This window comes from Argopecten irradians, unplaced genomic scaffold (genome assembly GCF_041381155.1).
Source record: "Argopecten irradians isolate NY unplaced genomic scaffold, Ai_NY scaffold_0133, whole genome shotgun sequence".
Lineage (NCBI taxonomy): Eukaryota > Metazoa > Mollusca > Bivalvia > Pectinida > Pectinidae > Argopecten > Argopecten irradians.
The window spans coordinates 53492-72392 of NW_027187600.1; the positions used below are offsets into that span (position 1 = coordinate 53492).

Below are 18901 nucleotides of genomic sequence, written 5' to 3' on the forward strand. Positions count from 1 at the left end.
CATCCCCTTATATTTATAATGGGTTAGGCTAGTCCATCTGTGTTCCCGACAAGCTTGTTTAAGGATTAACTTGAATAGATTTTTTATGTTATGGAGATATAACACAAAAATCTTAGTGTACTCTAAATAAACCGCGAAGCGGTTTATGATGAGAGTACACTCAGATTTTTGTGTTATATCTCCATAACATAAAAAATCTATTCAAATTAATCCTTATAATTCAATTTACTAAAGCTAATCTCTTCAACATTTAAAATTTATTTTGGGACTCTTTTGTCTATGAAATTATTACGCCGTCATCTCAGCCAATCAGAAGCGACGTTACAAACGGCGACGCCATTTTTTCCTTTATGGGCTGATAAAGTAAATTTTTAAGCCAATGAAAATGCTCGTAACAAGCAAAATTGAATTATACAGTCATATTGCGAAAAAGAAAATGGCCGACGACGTGCTATCAGCAATTCAGAGAAATATTCGAACGGTATCAAATCAACTACTTCAAGGTAATCCCAACAGGCATCACCTTAGAGACATTATTAGACACTCCAAGGAAAACTTAGACCGTGTTTCCTCCACAGATGCTTTACAGTTTGTCGATGTCCACGCTGCCCTGGATGATTTGTTAGCTCTCGTCGATCGCGATCATTCCACATCTGCCGAACAAGGTTCCGCCGTTGAAGAAGTACAACTTGAAGAAACGAGTAAGTTCTTTATTAGAATGATATTGTTTTTACTCAAATATGATCATCATATCACCCAACGACTGCTAGAACCACCGTATCAAACGTTTTTCACGTTTTACTTTTTGATAGGATTTTCAAAACTGGCGCTGCGCATGCGTCCTAGACCAACTCAAAACAAAAACAAAATATTTGGGAAAAAAAATAAATTAAAGATGTTCCACCGCTGACAAATGGTATTTTTTCACTATCAAAAACAGTAGCAGACGATTTAGTATTTTTCTTCAGTTAAAAAAGTTACTTACTTTACACCATTGAAAAGTTTGAGCTTCTTATTTTACTTGAAGTTAAAAAAAATATGAAAAATAATTAATTGCATCCTGAAAATATTCCGTGTCACTATATCCTATATAGAATGAAGTACTGATTGCGCATGCACCAAAGGCAAAATTAGTTATTTTATATTATTTTTTTTGTGTTAATTAGACATATATATTTATACACGATTAAACACCAATTATTGTTCAAATGATGAATATCATTTATGCTCTGTCGGCGGTGGAGCATCTTTAAAGCGGCTAAAAGCGGTATTAGCCCTTATCTTAGCTGGTGCTCAGAAAAGATTTGATAATAATTCCAACCAAGATAAATATATGGGATAAATATGGGCTATCTACAAATTAAAGCCGCTTTTTAAAAGGTTTTAAGGGGGAACAAGTCTCAAATTTTACATTTTTTGTCACCTGCTAAAAATATTTAAATATCCGTATTAAGTTTTGTTTTATATACAATCAATTATTTTTGCATGATGATGTGCAGTGTATAGGTATATCAACAATATTATAGTAAGAACTGTGTCCCTTTGGCCTATATTTTCCATTAAAACATTTTTTCACAATCATTGTCATTTTTACAGTTGTCCTCGAAAAAAATCCATAACAGTAACAAATCCATACTCCAATTGGGGTATAATACTGTAGTTTGCGTATAATACGCAAATTGGTGGTTTACTGTAACGTCTTACTTTCTGAAGCGGGTCGTCATTTCATGAGCTGTCATTTTTTTTAAATGAAAATTTACATTTCCTCAAAATCTTCTGTCCTTAAAACAAGGACTAGACATCATGAAATTAGTAAGCTTTGTCTTTACATTCATATTTCTTTTGACTCCATAAGACAAGTATATTTGTTGAGAAAAACAGTTTTTATTCTGTAAAGAGAGAGTGACGAATCCTTCATACATATAAATCCTTTACAGCTAGTATAAATGAAAATATTTGTGTTTGCTACAATAATTTTCAGTCAAAGTATGAAAATACATTAAAAAAGAATTGAATATATCTGAAGTGTCATATTTTTCGTTACGCACCATCTCACTTATTTAAACAGGTTAACGTTGTGGACACTCTCGCATAATTTTATACTACTTAAAATTATTATATAAATGATCCCTCAAAATACAGGACTGCTATATATACTTATATTATAATATTACTCAAATGCAGGACTATCCCGCATATATAGGAGTGTCCCCAACCTGATAAAATAAATACTTCTGAACTAGCTAGGTTATGTTCTGTGAGGTTCTGAATATGGTTATGTTTTCATTTAACCTTACAATTAATAATACATTAACCTATAAATACTAGGTAGATCTTGTTTAACTTGTAACTCAGTTTACCATTTTTTATTTTTTCTATTGATATAGGATCACACAGAGCACGTGGCCGTCCTTCAAAAGAAATTGACCTCCAGTTTGTGAAAACGCAGCTTCAACATGGCTTCACTGCTAAGGCAATTGCACATCAACTGAATTGCAGTCCGGTACTTATATATAAGCTACTCAAGTCCCATGGCCTGTCAGTACGAGATTTGAAGTATTCAGATATTAGTGATGCTGACTTATACAACACAGTTGAGACTCTTCATAATTCTCATCCAAATTCTGGAAATGAGGTAATTGTCATTGAATTATGACATGCATATGTCTATCATTCTCTTCACCTACTAGCTTATCTGTTCTTTCTTAAAAGTAGTAAAAAAATGGGTTACAGGGATTTGAGTCAGTTTGCTAAATACATATATATATAACTTGCAACTGCTAAGTTAAAATCTTTGTTTTTTTTGTTCATTGTTATTACCTATGTGTTTTAATTCAAAAAATAATTTTTCAAAACTAAACATTATCATTAGTTCTGAAACAATAACAGAAATGCCAGCTGTTTAACCAGATCAGATTTGCCAAACTGCCATCTGATTAAACTACAGATCCTTATAAATATAACCTCTGTTAAATAGAGGATCTGACAACATCCCATAAGGGATGTATACTTAAAAATCACATGCATTTTCTACATCATGCTACATCAAATGAAATAAAACTATGTTTCTTCCAAGTATACAAATTCAATTAGCTTTGGGGCGTGATGACTACGTACACGAAAATAACTGTGACATTTTTTTCAAACTATTTCTTCCCTCTGAGATTCACTGTCAAGAATTTGCAGGTAACAATTTGATTGGCCATTTCCAAAGGTCACCGTGACATGAACCCTAATAGGATTTTCTCAGATCCTCTATCAAACTTCGTGATAATAAGGATCTGTATTTTAATCAGATTGACCGAACTGTAACCACTTTACCCAGTGATTTACTTACTCAATAATATCAGGGCCTATATATACCTTTTCAATTTGGAAAACACTAAATTGCATCTTTTTTAAAACATGTATATTTTAGACTTTGAAGATAATTTGAGAAGATTTTTACATTAGATTGGGAAAATATAACAAAAATTACCGGAGAAGGGGCCTGTACTAGTCCCCAAATGTACCTAAAAAATCACTTTACCAGAAAATTAGGTTACAGCTGACTCAACTACCAACCTAGATTCCATAACAATTTTACATATATATATATATATATATGTTTGACTATGTAGGAATTCCATTACTTTCAGAAGCATTTTTGACATATTAAATGTGTAACCTGCCAGTTATTTTATACAAGGCTTTTTCTCACTGCTTTTGGAATGGGGCCTGTGTCTTTGAATTTGGTAAACGTGCGACAAAACCAAGATTTGGGAAAATTATGAAATATGAAATAAAGCATAACAATAAAGATATATACTTTTCTGAAGCTAATTCACAAATATTTAAAGCCTTAACCAACTAAGTTCATGCAATGTTTTTGGATAGTTTTCAAGAAACTTTGGTTTTGGGAAATTTACGGGTTGAATTGGGAAAAAATTAGAGGTTTTGCCATGGGGAATGGGGCCGATTTTCGGCCCCAAATCATGCTTGGAAAAAGCCCTGGTATAGCAATAATGGTAATAAGATAAAGGCATAAACAGAATTGTGATCTGATTATCCTTTCAAGCTCTGAATATATATGTCCCATTCACAGAAATCAGAATGCAATAGTGAACAATACTATTTCATTTGTAGACTGCAATAGTAAAAATTGTATGTGACTTAGACACCGATTATCATAAACATTTGGACACTATTGGTAAATACATTTTTTAAATACCTAGATGATGCATGGATTCTTGATGGCAGAAGGGATCCAAGTGCAAAGAAGAAGAGTGAGAGAAACCCTGACAGCAGTTGATCCCTCAGCTGCAGCCCAGAGGTGGAGTCAGTCTATACGTCGTCGAGTTTACCGTGTGCCTGCAGTCCCCAACAGCCTTTGGCATATAGATGGACACATGCGTCTTGTTAGGTGAGCTCACACATCAAAAAACTTGTTGCTCACAATTGCTATTCAAAAATAACTCTTGTTTGACAGATCACTCAACATGTGTTTATTATCATAATGTTAAAACTCATGTACTGTTTGCCATTACATAGTGGTGTCATGTGCATGCCAGTGGAGTAATTAATAATTCAAACCAACTTTTCTCTAGATGTGCGTGAGGAGTTGTGTGTGTGGGTGTGTGTGTGTGTGTGTGTGTGTGTGTGTGTGATAAAAAACAGAATAAGACTCTATATATATATATAGAATGCATGAGAAGGATTCTAATTGTGGATGAACAAATTATATCTAAGCTTACTGCTGTATTCTAAGAATGTATACGGAAAAAAAATTGAAAAAGTTACAAAACTTTTCTCTAGAACTTTTCAAAACACTTGTTTTAAAACATGTTTACCTTGTTAGGTGCATGATATTGTCTGAAAAACAATTTAATCAGCTAGTCCAGTAGTTCAACTTAAGTGACACTGGCTCAGGTATGGGTATACCAAACAAATTGTTCCTGCTTTATTTAGCATACAATTTAGATTTCCAAGAGTAGAAAATATTTAACACTATCATAATTAATGATTATGGGATGGGTTAATATTTTTTATGTTTTATTTTTCATAAGGAATGTGTTGAACATTATTATTATTCTATATTTTGCTATATGATTTTGTAGTCACAGAATAAGTCTCATTGCATTGTCCCTTTTCAGAATTTTTTTTAAAACATAATTTATTATATATATTCTGCATTTGCCTATAACAGAATTATCTACCCTTGTGAGTAGGTATTGATTGACATTGTTTGCCATTGTAACGTTGTACTTTTCATAGAAAATACCGTGAATTTTGCCCACAAAATAAAAGACATCACAATGGATATGTACCCTCAAGGGAGCTAACTCTGTAATATGGAATATCCTATTGAAAGGAATTTTGGTCTTAAATCGATTTTTTCTTAATTTGCTTTGTTTGTTAAAGTTGACCTCAGTGTTTTTCCTGGGTATTTTGGGAAATTGCCACCTGGTGAAAATTGGGAATTTTTGTGCGATAAAAGTAGGAAATTGGGAAAATTTTTAACTGTGTTTATGGAAATTTTGGAAAAGGTAGAAATAAACAATTATCCTTCTCTAAGAAACAAGTATAAGAATGTATGATAAAATACAATGTTCAGACTTGGGATTTCCAGATTTTTTTGGTTTCGTCACACAAAATACGCTTCAACTCACTGATTTGGGAAATTTAGGCATAGATTTTGGAAAAAATAACAAGAAATACAATTGGGAATGGGGCCGAATTCCGGCCCCAAATATATAGGCAGGAAAAACACTGGACCTCAAGCTGTTTTGGAAATTTTTTTATGCTTATGTCTGTTAGCAAAGAAGAAAATGAACATATGAAGAAAGAAAGCATAATTGTAGGGAAAATTTATTGACAGAATTGAAACATTTTAATAAAATAAAGTCATCTTTTTAATTTGTAGATGGGGAATCGCTACACATGGGTGTATTGATGGATTTTCAAGACTGATCATCTATCTCAGGGCTGGAACAAATAACAAGTCAGCTACTGTTTTGAGACTTGTGGTTGATGGAGTATTAGAATATGGACTTCCATCACGCATCAGGGCAGATAAGGGAGGAGAGAATGTCCAGGTAGCGCTCTTCATGAACTTAATGAGGGAGGGAGAGAATGGCTGTCTCACTGGACGTTCTCAGCATAATCAACGTGTTGAACGGCTTTGGAGAGATGTCCACAAGGATGTAATTGAACAGGAATAGGACCTTTTACGAATTAGAAGATGAGAAGGTACTTGACCCTGACAATCCGATTCATATCACGGCCATCCATCTTGTTTACTTGCCCGAAATCAATTCTGCACTAGATCGTATGAGGACGGCGTGGAACAATCATAGACTGAGGACAGAGAGAAATCGCTCTCCAAACCAGATTTGGTTTGAAGGTATGACAGATGAAAGATCTTTGGATCATACTCCTGTGAGGGAAATTTATTCAGGGAGTGTGATTAGAGACAGCATTGCAGAGAAATTGAATTCCTTTGGTTTAAGCCTTCAAGATGTTGAGCCAAGTAGTTCTAACCAAATTGACGATATGATCGTGTTGTGATTGAGACAACCGGTTTAGACTTAGTGGAGGACTTTGTTGAACGAGTAAGGAGGGAAGCCTCCAATAGTCCCAATATTGTATCTCTTCGGGAAAAATATTTGTTTTTCGTTTCGAGGATAAGTGACCATGATTTTAACAATTAACGTTGATGTATATATATATACCTTAATGCCTTTGGCTGACCATTAGAGTAGATGGGAAATATACAGAACATTATTTGATATTCATGATCACTGCGCAAGTATTAATGCTGTTTTTGATATCCGATTATCATGATATGTATCAAATCTCGGCCATTGACAATGCAATGTATATATGTAATATAGTTTTGGCCATGTACATAAATGTATATTTGCCATTTGCAAGATTTGGGACTGAAATTCGAACCCATTTCCAATGACATCAAATATTTTTTTTTTCCAAATTCAAGCCTTAAATATCCCAAAATTGAAATTAAATCATCCAAAAATTTTGTATGAACTAAGATAGTTAATTAAGGCTTGAATATTTTTGTATTTACTTAAAAAAGAACATAAATTTAAACTACAATGGAAATATTAAGGGCTGTTCCAGAAAAACATATATGGTAGGGGGGGAAGGCACTTTGAAATTGGGAGACCCACAGATAGAAGCGATTTTCAATTTTGTTGACCCCTCCACATATCTCTTTTTTTGTGAACGAGACTATGGCATAGAAGCGATTTAATTTTTTGTTTTGTTCCAACATCTATTTTTATTTACATATTTTAATTTCTAGCATCACCGAATAGTCCTTGGACAAAATTGCGCTGTTTATGGTGCAGTGAACTATTGTTTGATGTGCTGCATCTATAACTAAATTTGTACAAAGGTACAATCTTCCTAGAACTAGTGGAAAATCTGTTAAAGATACCGAAGGGTAATGCAAGAGTATGCGTAGACATCTGGACATTCACACTTAGCTTGTGAAATGCCACTTTTTCCTCGACTTAATACCAGTGAATCTAAATAAAGATCTATTGATGACAAATGTATTTTACCAAAACTGTTTCTCTGTACTATTGCCAAGTTTGATTGAATATAATATGTTTTAAATAAATAGTTATTTTTGTAGTCAGGATGACTGACAGGAACATTATAAAACACAAATTTTGCATTTTATTTCAAGAGGTTACAAATGCTTCAGATCGACCCACCCACAGAAGTGATTTTATTAAAACGTCACCCTGGCACAGAATTGATTTTGTTTTGAACCCACCATGGCACATACTATTTTTTAAAGTGCCTTCCCTGGGTGCAAAATATGTTTTGCTGGAACAGCCCTAAGGCCTTACATATCAAAATGATGGCCAAGTTCTACTTATGTTGATCAGTTTTGAACATTGAAATTATGGAAAAAAAAGCCTATGTAAATTTAGCACAGTTCTAAAATTAACGCTTTGAAATAGAGGCTTCTTGGAAATGTTAACACTGACAGACATAGTCAGTCTGAAGGACATTATATGATAAACTTCTTCGCATGCAGAGCAATTTTGACATGAAATTATATTTTTCTATTTCAAAAGAAATTATACTGGATATATTAATACACTCTTACTGATTTGTGTCTTCATTTTCTCAACTAATCACTATAAATTATTTTCCCAAATCTTGGATTTTTATATCATATTTTCCCAAATTTAAAGTCATGGTCCACATTTGTAGTGGGAAAAAAACCCTCAAAAAAAGCCTTGTCATATATATATGATTGATCATGAGGATGTTTGGCAAGTACATGTACCCCCCAGTCGGTACTACAGAGTACAGGGGTTTGATTGATTTAATGTGGATTGAATAGGTAACTGTTTGATTACAGGAGACTTTTCTCGTACATGTGATAATTATATGTATACATATGATTTGAATAATATTTAAAGTACAGAATGAAGACACAGTTACCTGGTACATAAAATTTGTTGATTTTGAGATCAAGGGAAAAAATTCAAATTGGTTATATGTCACATGTCCTTTTGTAATTCTGGAGAGACTGGATGTAATTTTTTAAGGATTTTGGATATATATAAGATCTTTTAGAGTGGTTAGTTAAATCAGGTTATTTTTATCTGTTCTCTAGATTTGTACTTTCATTTTACATGTAATTTCCAAATTAATCAGCTCATTATTACAATTAGTGGGTTATATGATAGTTACATGCTGTGGATTTGGCTATCAAGATACTGTGCAGCTTTATGGTACTTAAGCTTTATATTTATGTATTTAATATTGTTTTTATTGACTTGATATAGTTTCAATGAAACTTTTATTGCATGTAATTTATCAATTTTTAAATTTCTCTATTTTCATTTCACACCAATTAGAAGATATCACAGCTAGGGAACATCTTTATGTAGTTTCCTGGCACTTTGTTTTATAAAAAAAATGCAAATTAAGAAATAGAGTTATTTAATAAACTGATAAACTAAACTACATGTACATGTACAATATTCATGTAATCAATAAACAACAATGCATTCATTATCATACTCATCAAAGTTTGCATATGATTTGTGTATTTATAATGCAATAAATGATTATATATATATATATGAAGATTTTTTCTGTTGTCTTTGTTAGCTCACATGATCCATAGGACTATAGTTCTCGAGTCAATATTATCTTTAATATGATAATTAAGTACAAATGCTTATACATACATGTATATTTTGATGCACATTTGACAAATTACTGAAATTTGCAAAGTGCTAAATATATATTCATTACATTATGTCACTGGCAACAAATTGAAGATTTATAGGGTATCCTTATTATTTTCAACCCTGGAATATTTCATATCAAAACCGAAGGCAATTCAGTAGGAAAAAACTGCCAATCACTGCAGGCATGCAGAGACTTTTTTGAAGATTACAGTCGGCCATACCCTGATTCAAAGCTACACAGTTAACCAGTGTATGGTTATTCTTTTGATGAACATATTCTAATATAAACTGTCTGTCTTATCTGGTGTAGCCAAAAAAGTCTTCAGATTTGTTATAAATTATTCGGGGGTGCATAAATGATAGTGATAGTAACTCTGCCATGTAGTGTCAAGGATGGAAAATATCCTGCTTAAGTAACATCGTGATGTATCATGATGTATCATGGTGGTGTATCATGATATATCATAGTGATGTATCATGATGTATCATAGTGATCTATCATGGTGTATCATGGTGGTTTATCAAAGTGATGTATCATGGTGGTGTATCATAGTGATGTATCATGGTGGTGTATCATGTTGATGTATCATGGTGGTGTATCATAGTGACATATCATGGTGGTGTATCATGTTGATGTATCATGGTGGTGTATCATGGTGGTGTATCATGTTGATGTATCATGGTGGTGTATCATGGTGTGTATCATGGTGGTGTATCATAGTGATATCATGGTGATGTATCATGTGTGTATCATGTGTGTATCATGTGTGTATCATGGTGGTGTATCATGTGTGAGTATCATGTGTGTATCATGGTGGTGTATCATGTGTGTATGTGTGTATCATGTGGTGTATCATGTGGTGTATCATGTTGATGTATCATGGTGGTGTATCATGGTGGTGTATCATGTTGATGTATCATGGTGGTGTATCATGGTGATGTATCATGTTGATGTATCATGGTGGTGTATCATGTGTGTATCATGTTGATGTATCATGGTGGTGTATCATGGTGGTGTATCATGTGTGTATCATGTGGTGAATGGTGTATCATGGTGGTGTATCATGGTGGTGTATCATGGTGATGTATCATGTGGTGATCATGTGGTGTATCATGTGTGTATCATGGTGGTGTATCATGGTGGTGTATCATGGTGTGTATCATGGTGGTGTATCATGGTGGTGTATCATGTGGTGTATCATGGTGTGTATCATGTGTGTATCATGTTGTGTATCATGGTGATGGTGTATCATGTGATGTATCATGGTGTGTATCATGTGTGAGTATCGTGTATCATGTGTATCATGGTGTGTATCATGTGGTGTATCATGGTGTGTATCATGGTGATGTATCATGTGATGTATCATGGTGGTGTATCATGGTTGTGTGTATCATGGTGATGTATCATGGTGGTGTATCATGGTGATGTATCATGTTGATGTATCATGGTGGTGTATCATGGTGGTGTATCATGGTGATGTATCATGGTGGTGTATCATGGTGATGTATCATGGTGGTGTATCATGGTGATGTATCATGGTGGTGTATCATGGTGATGTATCATGGTGATGTATCATGGTGATGTATCATGGTTGATGTATCATGGTGGTGTATCATGTGTGTATCATGGTGATGTATCATGGTGATGTATCATGTGATGTATCATGTGATGTATCATGGTGGTGTATCATGTGATGTATCATGGTGGTGTATCATGGTGATGTATCATGGTGTGTATCATGGTGGTGTATCATGGTGTGATGTATCATGTGTATCATGTGTGTATCATGGTGATGTATCATGGTGGTGTATCATGGTGGTGTATCATGTTGATGTATCATGGTGGTGTATCATGGTGATGTATCATGTTGATGTATCATGGTGGTGTATCATGGTGGTGTATCATGGTGGTGTATCATGGTGATGTATCATAGTGGTGTATCATGTGATGTATCATAGTGATGTATCATGGTGATGTATCATGGTGGTGTATCATGGTGTGTATCATGGTGGTGTATCATGGTGGTGTATCATGGTGATGTATCATGTGATGTATCATGGTGTGATCATGTGGTGTATCATGGTGATGTATCATGGTGGTGTATCATGGTGGTGTATCATGGTGGTGTATCATGGTGGTGTATCATGGTGGTGTATCATGGTGGTGTATCATGGTGATGTATCATAGTGGTGTATCATGGTGATGTATCATGGTGATGTATCATGGTGGTGTATCATGGTGGTGTATCATGTGTGATGTATCATGGTGTGTATCATGTGTGTATCATGGTGATGTATCATGGTGGTGTATCATGGTGTGTATCATGGTGATGTATCATGGTGTGTATCATGGTGATGTATCATGGTGGTGTATCATGGTGGTGTATCATGGTGATGTATCATGGTGTGTATCATGGTGGTGTATCATGGTGTGTATCAGTGTGTATCATGGTGTGTATCATGTGTGTATCATGGTGGTGTATCATGGTGTGTATCATGGTGTGTATCATGTGATGTATCATGGTGGATGTATCATGTGGTGTATCATGGTGGTGTATCATGTGATGTATCATGTGATGTATCATGTGTGTATCATGGTGGTGTATCATGGTGGTGTATCATAGTGGTGTATTGATGTATCATGGTGGTGTATCATAGTGGTGTATCATGGTGGTGTATCATGGTGGTGTATCATGGTGGTGTATCATGGTGGTGTATCATAGTGGTGTATCATGGTGGTGTATCATGGTGATGTATCATGGTGGTGTATCATGGTGGTATGTATCATGTGTGTATCATGGTGTGTATCATGGTGATGTATCATGTGTGTATCATGTGTGTATCATGGTGTGTATCATTGTGATTGTATCATGGTGGTGTATCATGGTGTGTATCATGGTGTGTATCATGTGTGTATCATGGTGGTGTATCATGTGATGTATATCATGTGTGTATCATGTGGTGTATCATGTGATGTATCATGTGTGTGTATCATGGTGTGTATCATGGTGATGTATCATGTGTGTATCATGTGATGTATCATGGGTGTATCATGTGATGTATCATGTGGTGTATCTGTGTATCATGTGGTGTATCATGTTGATGTATCATGGTGATGTATCATGGTGTGTATCATGTGATGTATCATGGTGTGTATCATGTGTGTATCATGTGTATCATGTGTGATGTATCATGTGATGTATCATGGTGGTGTATCATGTGTGTATCATGGTGATGTATCATGGTGATGTATCATGGTGTGTATCATGGTGTGTATCATGTGATGTATCATGTGGTGTGTATCATGTTGATGTATCATGGTGGTGTATCATGGTGATGTATCATGTGTGTATCATGGTGGTGTATCATGTGATGTGTATCATGTGTGTATCATGTGTGTATCATGGTGTGTATCATGTGATGTATCATGTGATGTATCATGTGTGTATCTGTGATGTATCATGTGATGTATCATGGTGAATGTATCATGTGTGTATGTTATATGGTATCAGTGTGTGTATCATGTGATGTATCATGTGATGTATCATGGTGGTGTATCATGTGATGTATCATGTGGTATCATGTGATGTATCATGGTGTGTATTATATGGTGATGTATCATGGTGATGTATCATGGTGGATGTATCATAGTGATGTATCATGGTGGTGTATCATGGTGATGTATCATGGTGATGTATCATGGTGTGTATCATGGTGATGTATCATGGTGTGTATCATGGTGGTGGTGTATCATGTGATGTATCATGGTGGTGTATCATGGTGGTGTATCATGGTGATGTATCATGGTGATGTATCATGGTGATGTATCATGGTGATGTATCATGGTGATGTATCATGTGTGATGTATCATGGTGATGTATCATGTGATGTATCATGTTGATGTATCATGGTGATGTATCATGTGATGTATCATGTGATGTATCATGGTGATGTATCATGGTGATGTATCATGGTGATGTATCATGGTGATGTATCATGGTGATGTATCATGGTGATGTATCATGTTGTCATGGTGGTGTATCATGGTTGATGTATCATGTGATGTGATGTATCATGTGATGTATCATGGTGATGTATCATGTGTGTATCATGTGATGTATCATGGTGGGTGTATCATAGTGATGTATCATGGTAGTGATGTTGTGTATCATGTGTTCATGGTTCATTTGATGTATCCTAGTGATGTATCATGGTGTGTATCATTTGATGTATCAGTGATGTTCATGGTGTGATCATGTTGATGTATCCTGTGGTATTGTGATGTATCAGTGTGTATCATGGTGGTGTATCATGGTGATGTATCATGGTGGTGTATCATGTTGATGTATCATGGTGGTGTATCATGGTGATGTATCATGGTGGTGTATCATGGTGATGTATCATGGTGGTGTATCATGGTGATGTAATAAGAATGACTTACCATAACCACATCTCTGAAGACGGTTGCTTTCTGCATGTGATGGCAAAAAGTCTGCATTGGCTTTGGATAAGAGAAAGACCAGAAATTTCCACTCTCTTCCCTTCCTACCTCTTGTTTCTGGAAAAAATGTGTAAATTTTATTTCATTACCACAATCGCTTTTTTGATACAAAAGGACAATTTAGCCTTAATGGTTATTTGACTATTAATAATATGACAAGAGGCCCAGAGGGTCTGTATCACTCAACTGGTTTATTAAAACAAGAGGACCAGAGGGCCTGTATCGCTCACCTGGTGTTTTTTTGGTTTTTTTTTGTAATTATCACAAAGACTCTTACAATTAGAAAAAATTAGTAAAATTGACTCCAAAATTTATTTAATTTTGAAACACAACCATATAATAATGCTATAGATACCATACAAATATGCTATCCAATACAAAGGTTCAGAGAGGAAGTAATTTATATGAAAATAGTAGCCTAATTGACCTTTTTGGCCCCGCGTCTAAGGCCCTAGGGAGTCAGCCCTATACTTTGTACAATTTTAAATCCCCATCCTATAAGGATGCTACTATTGCATTATGAGTGCTCTTCCATGCTGAGTTGCAGAGAAGCAGTTGTTTATATGACAACAGCAAAAATTGCTCCCTTTCGACCCAGCCCCTCAGTCCCCGGGGGGATCAGTCCCACTATTTGTACAATTTTGAATCCCCACCCTATAAGGATGCTACCATTGCATTATGAGTGCTATTCCATGTTTAGTTTCAGAGAAGAAGTCGTTTAAAATGGAAATAGCCAAATTGACCCCTTTTGACCACACCCCTCAGGCCCCCCGGGGGTCAGCCCCATCATTTGTACAATTTTGAATCCCTACCCTATAAAGATGCTACCATTGCATTATGGATGCTATTCCATGCTTATAGTTTCAGAGAAGAAGTCGTTTAAATGGAAATAGCCAAATTGACCCCTTTTGACCACACCCCTCAAGCCCCCAGGAGGTCAGCCCCATCATTTGTACAATTTTGAATCCCCACCCTATAAAGATGCTACCATTGCATTATTGATGCTATTCCGTGCTCAGTTTCAGAGAAGAAGTCGTTTATATGGAAATAGCCAAATTGACCCCTTTTGACCCCGCCCCTCAGGCCCCCAGGGGGTCAGCCCCATCATTGTACAATTTTGAATCCCCACCCTATAAGGATGCTACAATTGCATTATGGATGCTATTCCATGTTTAGTTTCAGAGAAGAAGTCGTTTAAATGGAAATAGCCAAATTGACCCCTTTTGACCCCGCCCCTCAAGCCCCCAGGAGGTCAGCCCCATCATTTGTACAATTTTGAATCCCCACCCTATAAGGATGCTACCATTGCATTTTGGGTGCTATCCCATGCTTCATTTCAGAGAAGAAGTCGTTTAAATGGAAATAGCCAAATTGACCCCTTTTGGCCCCGCCCCTTAGGCCCCTGGGGGGTCAGCCCCATCATTTGTACAATTTTCAGTTAGTAGCCCATAAGGATGCTACCAGTCAAATTTTGTTGAAATCCTACCAGCGGTTATGGAGAAGAAGTCGATTGTTGACGGATGGACGGACGGACAGACTGACGGACGACAGACGACGGACGCTACAGTACGGCATAAGCTCACCTTGGTCCTTTGGACCAGGTGAGCTAAAAATTATTAGTGTTGGGAATCAGTCAGACAAATCACAATCGATTAATCGGACATTAAAACTGATCGATTATCGTTAGTACAATCAGTTTCAAGACATTTTTTAATTAATATTTAAATGCCCACTACCTTTCCAAAATGATTTTTAATTTGTAAAATTGAAGTGCAAAACATGGTTGATAATTTTGTAGAGTCGTAATGTTATTGGCTAACTGTTAATACTATACTCATCATATTCTTCTGAAAAATTTAATCAAAATCAATAAAATGTTAATTTTTATAACACGGGTCGTCTTAGGTATCCCGTTGTCATTCTAAATACCACGCAGTAGTTGAAAATTACTGCGCCAGTCGGCAAAACTAAGAAATTAATCTCCACAGTTATCATACATTTCGCAGGAAATCTTACATATGTTGGTGTTGTAACCTCATCATAGGCCATCGATCTGTATTTTCTTATGTCATTAATGTTTTAAAGAAACCTTTACATTTAACTCAATATATTTACATTCTTTGTTATCATTTTCATTTAATTTTTATTTAACAAGCCAATTGATGCTGATTTCATTTGCATTAAGCTCATGAAGATTTCTGCAGCAACAATTCTGTTCAAGTATTGCTTGCATTTGTCAATCATGTTACACTAATACATTTCAACTTGAAGATAACATGCATGAAAGTATCTTTGCAAAATTGTAATCAAACATTGCTCACATTGTCACTCCTGTTAACATGTATACTATCTGACAGTAGATTTGTAGTTATTTTATTGTCTCCTTCGACGGCTGTTTGAATGTTAAAAAGAGAAACAAGAGGCCCATGAGCCTTAACAGTCATCTGACTATTAGCAAAATACAACATAGTTGTAGATTTTAGCCTATTTGACCCCTGTGACCTTGAATGAAGATCAAGGTCATTTATTTGAAAAACCTAGAAGCCCTTCATCCCAGCATATCACGGGCCCAATATGAGTATCCTGGGCCTTCTGGTTCTTGATAATAAGTCTTTTAAAGATTTTAGCTTATTTGACCTCTGTGACCTTGAATGAAGGTCAAGGTCATTCATTTGAACAAACTTGGTAGCCCTTTCTCTCAGTATGCTACAGGCCCAATATGAGTATCCTGGGCCTTTCGGTTCTTGAGAAGTCCATTAAAGATTTTAGCCTATTTAACCCTGTGACTTTGAAATGAAGGTCAAGGTCATTCATTTAAACAAACTTGGTACCCTTTCATCCCAAGATATTGAACAATGTGTAAACAGAGACCTAGAATCTCTGAACGTTTGGGCTAAATCTTGGCTAGTGACTTTCAATCCTAACAAAACTGGTAAATTCTTAAACTTTACGGACAAACATAGACACCTTGGTGTAATAATTAGTTCAAATGCTAAATGGGGGATTCATGCGAAATATATCATTCTGCTATGAAAAAAATGTTTAAAAAAATTAAAATTCATTTTAAAAAAAGATGCTCTACTCTGTATTTATAAATCTTTTATTTTACCCATTTTAAAATATGCATGTGATCTTTGGGATGGTTGTTTGCTATCAGATTCTATAAAATTAGAAATAGCTCAACATGATTTTTTTAGCGGCAAGAATTATTACTGGTTTACCTTCATATGTAACTGTTTCAGCTTTATACTCTGAAACGGACCTTGAAACACTTTCTGAGAAATGCAAAAGAAGAAAACTTTGTTTAGTCTACAAGATTGAAAATAATTTAGCACCAAACTATCTCCATTCACTTCTTCCTCGGTTATACAACATGTAATAACTATGCTTTAAGATCTAACACTAATTATAGAATTTCTCTTTAAGGATTCCGATTATTTCGTGTAAACCTAATCTACAGCTTGAGTTAAAAAACTTTTCTGCTAAAGTTAATTAAACAAGAGGCCCATGGGCCTTAACGGTCACCTGAGTTCAGATACAGAATGAAACAAAGACATATAAACACTATCGATATTGGCCCATCAGGCCTTGAAGTCAGTCAGTGATTTTATAAATTTGACTTTTTAATCTATGGTATTTGGTTCCATCAAATCTGTGAATTCAGAAGAAAGATTTTTGAAATGTTATCCATTTTGACCAATTTTGCCCCGCCCCTCTGGCCCCTGGGGGTTGGCCAGGACCAATATAGATATGGTGTTAAAATGCTATTTCAGGCTGATAATTCTAACCCAGTTTGACTAATTTCCTATGATAAATAAGCAAATAATGTTCATAAATGTGTTTTTACCTATATAAACTATAGTAAATTTTACCCCTCCCAGGGGCAAATTATGACATCCCAGGGCCATGAAATTCACAATTTTTGTAAAGGGTCTTATAAGACCTTCCAATCTATGAAGAGTATCTGGTTCCATCAAATCTGTGAATTCAGAAGAAGATTTTTTAAAATTTTAACCATTTTGACCCCTTTTGGCCTCGCCCCTCTGGCCCCTGAGGGTCGGCCAGGACCAATATAGATAAGGTGTTAAAATGCTATTTCAGACTGATAATTCTAACCCAGTCTGACTAATTTCCTATGATAAATATGCAGATAATATTCATAAATGTGTTTTCCTATATAAACTATAGTAAACTTGACCCCCTCCCCAGGGGGAAAACAAGAGACCCCCAGATCATATAATTCACAATTTTTGTAAAGGACCTTTCCATCTATGATGAGTATTTGATTCTACCACATCTGTGAGTGGAGAAGAAGTTTTTTGAAATTTTAACCAATTCTATCCCTTTTGGCCCCTCCCACAGCCCCCTGGGGGATGGGGGTCATATAATTCACAATTGTTTAGGGACAAACTATGCACGTCATAATGAGGAAAAACGGTATAAAGCTAGTATATTAATAATCCGAAATAAAAGGCCAAAATAAATAAATTCAAAGTAAAATCAAAATCATTTCTATGGAATATATATTCAGCCACTATAGGGCCTTCTTCAGTCCGAAATAACACTAACACAACGTGTTCGTCTACATGTTTGTTTACATCTATTGTGTGCAGGTACGAAATGTCTCGACCCGTTTGATGTGGGGTACGGACAAAAGCCCCCCCGGACAAAAGCCCCTTAGGACATAAGCCCCTAGGACAAAAGCCCCTTGGACAAAAGCCCCTCCATACTAATGGAAAAGAGGACAAAAGCCCCTTCATTTTTCAAAAAAAATAAATTCAAAAATATAGTAAAAAAAAAATATAAAATATTTTCTTATATCAGTTTTTTTTTCTTCAAATATACATGTAGTTCAAAATAAGACACAATGTAATAATTTACTGGATTATTGGGATTTTACTAAAAATTTGATAAATTGATTTCATGATTTATAGAAAAAAAATGTAAAAAATTATATTGATGTTAATCTAATTATGACACTATATGATAGAAATATTTTGTTAATAATTAAACATACTTTCCTAATTATCTATATATAATCAATGCAAACATCAAGCTGTTAGCCTGGTAGGTGTGTTATGATAAAGTAAACATTAATGGTTTCTTGTATATATAACATTCTAATGTCTATGTATACATGTTTTTTTATTCTTTCTTTGATATCAATAACTCAAAAATT

At 35.1% G+C, this 18901-nt stretch overlaps 1 pseudogene; it reads left to right on the forward strand.

Moving 5' to 3' along the window:
* Window positions 1–429: 429 nt before the first annotated feature.
* Window positions 430–9084, forward strand: LOC138311839 (uncharacterized; annotated as a pseudogene).
* Window positions 9085–18901: the final 9817 nt, after the last annotated feature.